Source organism: Canis aureus, chromosome 5 (assembly GCF_053574225.1).
Source record: "Canis aureus isolate CA01 chromosome 5, VMU_Caureus_v.1.0, whole genome shotgun sequence".
In the NCBI taxonomy this organism is placed as follows: Eukaryota; Metazoa; Chordata; class Mammalia; order Carnivora; family Canidae; genus Canis; species Canis aureus.
The window spans coordinates 37534549-37542247 of NC_135615.1; positions in this window are offsets into that span (position 1 = coordinate 37534549).

Here is a 7699-nt window from a genome sequence, read left to right on the forward strand (position 1 = left end):
CTCTCTTCCTGTCCCAAGGCAAGAGTTATGTCTGCATTGATCTCCAAGGTCACAGTCATCTGCAATTAAGAATTTTTTTTTTTTTTTTTTTTTTTTTTTTATGATAGTCATCACAGAGAGAGAGAGAGAGAGAGAGAGAGGCAGAGACACAGGCAGAGGGAGAAGCAGGCTCCATGCACCGGGAGCCTGACGTGGGATTCGATCCCGGGTCTCCAGGATCGCGCCCTGGGCCAAAGGCAGGCGCTAAACCGCTGCACCACCCAGGGATCCCTGCAATTAAGAATTTTATAGATGGTGGGATGCCTGGTGGTTCAGTGGTTGAGCATCTACCTTTGGCTCAGAGCATGATCCCGGAGTCCTGGGATCAAGTCTCACAATGGGATCCTCATGGGGAGCCTGCTTCTCCCTCTGCCTATGTCTCTGTCTCTCTCTGTGTCTCTCACGAATAAATGAATAAAATCTTAAGAAAAAAAAAGAATTTTGTAGATGGTGAAGGTGGTGCTGATAGTGAATGCTGACGACAATGATGGCAAAATGATGAGGAAGATCCAGAGAAAAGGGAGGATGATCACAATGCTAAGCATGCCCTTGTGGCAGAGGTGATTATCTGGCTTAGACTGAAATCAGAAATGAGAGAATAGAAGGCACCTGGCTGGCTCAGTCAGAAGAGTGTGCATTTCTTGATCTTGGGCTCATGAGTTTGAGCCCCACATTGGGTGTAGAGATTAAAAAGTCTAAAACCGAAAACAAACCTAGAGTCCAAAAATGGGAAATTGATGCATTATGAAGGTGGCGGTGGTGGCAACAGTGATGGTAAATGCAAGGAACTCGAGAAGGGAAAAGTGAAGGCAAATGTGTGCAGGTGAAGAGCTATAGGATAAGGGGGTTAAGAGCCCAGATTCTGCAGCTAGATGTTCTGGTTTGAAATTCCAGCTCTACCCATTTGGCTAAGGTTCGTTACTTCACCTCTCTGCCTCCCATCTGTAGAATGGAGATTGTAACAGTACCTGCCTCATGGGGTTGCCTCATAAAATGCCCCGCTCATGGTAAGCACCGTGGAAGGGTGGGTGATACAAGGTGTAGATGGGAGTTACAGCTACATCTGGAGGAGTGAGGCCCAAAAAGCATAGCAGGCAGGGATCAAAGAATCAGGAGACCTTGGTGGGGCTCAATCATTCTTTACTCCATGTGACTCTCCACTACCCCCTGGCCTTAGTTGCCTGGTGAGTGAGAGGATAATTGAAGTGAGTAATATTCACACTTCAGAAGTCCCCTTGAGCAGTAAAGCTCTACATGTATGACCAATACATGGCCCTGTGGGAACATCCAGGCCCAGACAAGACCATGCAGGTCTGTAAGTCCAGGTGTAGATTCATCAAGCATTCTTGTAGCAGGGGTCAAACAGAGGAAGATACTCAGCAGGTTGGACCAGCTTCCTTCTACAGATAATGGAAAGGTGAGAGGTAAGCTCCTGCCTGGGGGAGGGGACCCCAGCTGCCTCTCACTCCAAGGCAGCTGCCAGGCCCCAAAATACAGCCCTGATGGGCTTGTGCAGCAAATTTCAGTTATACCGTGATTTCAGCTATGTTGGCCTCTGGTCCCAAGCTGAGCACATGTAGGATTTCATTACAGAACCAGCCTTTCCCAGTTCTGCCCTTTTTTCACATTCTCCACCAGTCTCTTCCTCCCAGGGCTGGAGGACAGAAATGGGAAAAAAAATTCATTTATGCACTGCACCTAATTAAAGCTTTATAGGCTCTTCCTGTTTGGACCTTACCTAAGAAGGTTAGAGCCCATGAATGTCTCCAGAACCAATAGGTAGCTACCAGGATGCTGCCAGGGGGGCAGGAAGTTCTCCATCATTCCTGTCCCAGAGGGAATCCCCCTTCAGGCTCCTGTGCCCCTGAAAGTCAGGGGTAGGGGAGTGGGCTCGGCCTTCAGTATCTAGGAGCCTTCATCAGTCCCTTGCCTCTCCTTTGGTTCCCACTACAAGCCCCTCCTGAAGTCCTACCATGGCCTGAGTTCCAGTCTTGGAATTCTCACTCATATATATGGCCTATGGGCCCGGCATGATCTGCATCCAGGAGCTGAGGGATGCCTGGTGCAATCTGCCCTCTGGCCTACCGCTTGGCTCAGATCCCAGTCCACCTCAGCTCTATGTATGTGTTTGGTTGGGGCTTAGAAGACATAATACATATATTAACAGTCTCTGTATTGAGCTCTTACTGTGTGCCAGGCTTTGTGCTAGATGTTCTACATGCATCATATCACTAAATCCTTATTTATAGAGGAAGAAACTCACTCAGAGAGGGTGGTCACACAGTTAGCATCAGCATCTGGATTCATAGACCTCCGTGATGGCAAAGGCTGTGCTCTTCCCCACTAAGCTATGCACCACCCTCCGGGACGGACAGGGCCCCCTCTGGATACTCAGAGCAAGTCGCACTGAGGACAGTGCAAAGAGCCAAGAGGTTGCCTCAGATCTACCCGTCCACCCGTGATTGTATCCACCCGTGATCATGTCCACCTGAGACTGTGTCTGGGGAGCCTCCCAGGAAAGCTGGAGCAGAGCCCAGGGCTGCCTAGACAGCTCAAGGAAGCTGCCAAGTCTCTGCTGAGTCAGCAGGCCCCCCATCTAGAGGCGCCCATAGTCAGCTCACCACGAGAACACCCCAATACCTCCCTACAGCTTCTGCCCCTCCATCAAAATGACCCTCTGACCCCTCTCTTCCCTGCACACTCTCCTATCTCTAGAATGTTCCCTGTGGCTCCCCCAGTCTCCCTTCCTCCTGAAGCCCCAGGCCTGGATGGTTTGTCCCCTCCGGCCTGCAGATCTCCCAGTTGGGCTTCTCTTTGGGGTCACCGCTTCAGGTGCAGCTCTGCATCTTGCCCGGACTTGTATAAATCAAAGGAGGACCTGAGTGTCCTAGGCGCTCCCCTGGCCCCCCTCCTCCCTGCTCATCAGCCGCACAATGGAGTCAGGGGGCTGGGGGAGGGCTGGCAGAAACCAGCTTCTTTCTGAGGATGGAAAACAGAACTGCAGGAAATTCGCAGGCTGAGAAATGTCTGCTTGGCTCCGTGTTTGTTCTGCGCTCTGCGTCTTCCCCTGCGCGGCGCCCCTCCTGCCCCGCCCCCCGCTCCCCGCTCCCCGCCCCAGCGCTCCGCGTGGGCGCCGGGGTGCAAGGTCGTGGCGCTGGGGCTTCACACGAAGGTGCACCTTGGGGGGCGGGGGGGGGGCGTTGCGCGTGTGCGCGCACGCGTTCCTGGTGTGTGCGTTTCCGCGTGTGAGCTTAGGGATGGCTGACCTGCCCCTCCTTTCCAGGCAGCTGAGCCAGAAACGCCAGCGGCAGAGACAATTGTGCGGGTGGGGATGCTGCGCGCAGAGCCCGCGGAGCCCGTGGGCAGGCAGAGAAGCACCACACAAGAAATTGATTCCATTAAAAAGTAATCTTAAATTTAATAAAAGTTATGATTTGATTATAGCCACAGAACCTACAGGCAAGAGGGAAGGGGGGTGGTGGATTCTAGTGATGGATAAACAGAAAGGAAAAAACAAAACAAAACAAAACAAAAAAAACCAAGAAGAGAGGGGGGAGGGGAGGAGAGAGAGATGCTTAGGTTTGGATGGATAAGAGGCTGGAGAGACCTGGGGGTGGGGAATGAGACCATTTTCTATCCCTCGGATGGAACTAAAAAGCCTGTGGCTTGTTTCCAAAGAGGAAGCAGACTGAGGAGTGAGTGAAGAGATTCAAGGGGCTCTGGGGAACAGAGCGCGGGTTGGAGGGGCTGGGGCAGGGAGGCAAGGCCAGGGGAGGGGGTCTGAGGAGGGCTGGCCCTGAGGCCTGGGAACAGGTGACAAACACAAAGCTCCAGTTCAGCAGACAGACAGGCAGTCGTGGGTTTAGATTCCAAGTCAGCCTTTTCCTAGTAGCGCCATCCTAGCAGCACCACTCAATCTTTCAGACCCTCAGTTTCTTCATCAGCTAAATGGAGCTGTGGAGACAGCCTCACCAGGCGGCCCTGAGGAGGACTGAAGCGGGGCAGGAGCTGTATCTGGCATCTCCTCAGTGCCCAATAAAGGATGGTCTGCCCACTTTCCCTCCCCTGCCAGGGCCCTCACCCCCCACACCACCCCCTTCCATTTATATGCAAGCACTGGTCAATCTTACTCCCTATTTACTTTTTAAAGTTTACTCATTTGTTTTAGTAATCTCTACACTCAACGTGGGGCTCAAACTCAATACCCTGAGACTGAGAATCACATGAGCCAGCCAGGTACCCCCTCAATCCTATTCCTTTTCTAAAAACTGTATTTGCAATGGTGGGGACTGAGTGGCCTTCATCTCCCTTCTCAATGTGGGGAGTTTGTTTTCCTGGACAGAGTCTCACACTTTGTCCTTTTTTTTTTTTTTTTAAGATTTTATTTATTCATGAGAGATGGAGAGAGACAGAGAGAGACAGAGACATAGGCAGAGGGAGAAGCAGGCTCCCTGCAGGGGAGCCTGATGCAGGACTGATCCCAAGACCAGAGGATCATGACCTGAGCCAAAGGCAAATGCTCAACCATTGAGCCACCCAGGCGTCCCTCATACTTTGTCCTTTGCCCACCTCTCTAGAGCATGAACAGGGCATGGACAAAGCAGGGAACCTACTTCCATTATAGGCTAAGGGACCACCTGGAGGACACATCTCCCTGCCTAATCCCCGATCCCCGACCCGCTCATCCCAGGACCCGCTCATCCCAGGATCATGCTGAGGCATAGAGCCGAAACTCTCTGGGCCCCTTGGGTGAAATATTCCTTGGGTGACACTGCTCAGGCCCCGCCCTCAACCACCACAATCAGCTCCTGTCATGCACAGCATTTGGCTTTTCATGCAAGCCTCCTGCTACTTCCTTCCAGAGAGTCTGGGCCCTGTCTCCAGGTTGGGCGGAGGGAGCCAGGGCCCTGCAGGGTCAGCTCCAGCATCAGTGAGTAGGGCCTGGGCAAGAAGCCAGGACATCATTGTAAAATGCTAAGTGAAGAGAGAACCAGAGATCCCAGCTACCCTAGAGTCCAGGAATTGGGAACCAGGAAACATAATCACAGTAACAGGAGCCTCCAGGGGACACAAGAAATCATTCTGGGAATAATGTGACCGACCAGTTCTGCTCAGTCATCTTCTCCCCTCCCAAGCTGTTTTTAGCAAAGTAGCTCCATCTGAATTCTCACTCACCCTCTGGCATGTTAAAGACACCTGCTGCTTGGAGAGATTGAGGAAGATAGGACTGGTGGTATGAGCTTCTCCATTTTACTGATGAAGAAATTGAGGTCAGAAAGGATAAGCCATTTCCCCTAGACTACACAGCTTGTAATAGATGGATCTGGAACTGAAAACCATGTGTTTAGACTCCTATTACAGAGCTCATTCTTACCAGACCCCCCAGCTTCCCTAAGCAAGCCATCATTCATTGTGACTACACCTACTGGAGGCCTCGTCACCATTGCTGTCACCAGGCTGCTCAGCTTCACATCTTTTGCCAAAATCACCACCGTGATCCCCAGGGCAGCAGTCTCTGGGCTCATACACTCATCCTCCTCCAGGAAGGGAGCCCAGTCTTGTATTCTACGGCCCATGTAGTCTCCAGAAAGAAGAGCCGATAGTCCTGAAGTTTGGAGGAGGGTGCCTCAAGAGAGTAAAACACAGTGACCTGTAGGGGCTCTAAGATTGCTGCCATCTGACTGGGACTATGGCACAACCTGGCCATTACCCCCTGAAGGATGGCCTCCTCCCGCCCCCCTCCAGCTTTGCACACCCCTTCATGGAACCTGAGATGAAATGGATGGGCCACCTCCTGGGCGAGGGTCTTCAGCAGGGCAGCCCTGCAGCTTTTTGCGAGCATGCACATTGGGTCCCCAAGACAGAGATCTCACTCTGCTGCCCGACCTTGGTCCTGTGTATTATCCTCGTCCTTGTTCTGTTCTCTGTGCACAGAGCAATCCAGCCACTCCCGGTGATAAAATCCAGCCAGCTCACTCTTTCTTGAGGAAGATTTTCTTCCTCCTCCTCTGCAGAGACAGAACACAGAGGGCAGTGGCTGGGGTGAAGGGATCATTTAGTGAAAGGTCCTCCAGTAGATGGCCCCCAGGCTGTGTTCTCAAAAGCAGACCTTTATGCTTTACTTGCAACAGTTCCCAGCTCCAAGTGTTGCCTGGGTGACCTTTTAGAAGGAGCCACCATGGAGTCCTGACTTCTGCATGACATTCACTAATAAATCACCTTCTCAGCCTCTCCCCAGAGCTGGCCACCCATGATGAATGAGGTAGGGAGTCTGTGCTGGGAAAAGGTGCTCACATTGCCCAAGAACTTCCTGTGTGCCAGGCCCATATTAGAGTCTTGGCCTAGAAGATGCCAGTTGATCCTCACATCAGCTTCGTGAGGCAGTTCTTACAGTCCCTCACTTTGCAGTTAAGGAAATAGCAGCTCAGAGAGGTTAAGTGATTTATCCAAGGTCACACAGGAAGAAGATGGCAGAGCCAAGATTTGGACCTGAATAGATCTGATTTGAAAGCCCATGCTCTTTCCACCCTGGGTGCCTTTAATCTCTGCTTCAGCCCCAGGGAGGGTTCTTCACAGGAAAAATGTCTCCACTCTAACTTGGCAGTTTCTTTCGGGGTGAAAAACACATACACGCTTTGAGCCAACAATCTCTCTCCTAGGATGAATCCTCAAGAAACACTCATACATGTGCACAAGGTGTATTAGGTGTTCACCGCACAAAATATATTAGATATTTAGAGCAGATACATGACAGAAGAAAAAATCCTCAACAGGAGTACCTGCCTGGCTCTGTTGGAGGAGCAGACAGCTCTTGATCTTGTAATCTTGAGGCCCTGAGTTCGAGCCCCATGTTGGGTGTACAGATTACTTAAATAAACGTTAAAAAATAATTTTAAAAATAAAATCTTAAAAAAAATCCAAAACAATCTTAATGTCCATCAATAAAGGGATAGAAAAATAAACAGTATTACCATGAAGGCTGTAAGGAAGATGAGGCAGGCCTTACTTGAACAGCAGGGAAATCTCTATAGAACACAGACGTAACAGAGGAGAAACACAACATTTGAATTCTGTGCAGGTTTATATACACACATATATTACATATATGTATTTCATTTGTGTAGGGTTTTTTCCTTAAAGCATTGATGGTTTCTCAGCAAGGGGAGATGGAAAAAGGTGGAGAAGTGTGAAGAGTTAAGTAACTCTCAAGCACCAGGAATCAGACTCTCCACCCTGTCTGTCTTTTTTTTGAGGCTGTGTCCCCCCTCCCCCCGAGGGTTCCCAGCACAGACATCCATGTGCCTGTGACAAGAGAAAAGAGTTTCTTTTTTTTTTATGATTTTATTTATTTATTTGAGAGAGTGAGCAGGAGAAGGGGGGAAGGGGAGAGAGAGAGAGAGAGGGAGGAGTAGACACCCTGCTGAGCAGGGAGCCCTACCATGTGGGGCTCCATCCCAGGACCCTGACCTGATCATGACCTGAGCCAAAGGCAGATGCTCAACCTACCTGAGCCACGCAGGTGCCTGGGAAGGGACCTGTGCTGGGCATGGCTTCCTCCTAACATTCCCTTCCCCACCTGGCACCTCCTGCAAGCAGTGCAGACAAGGCCCCAGGAGATCATTTCTTAGGTTATAACCAATAGGGTTTCCACACATCTTGC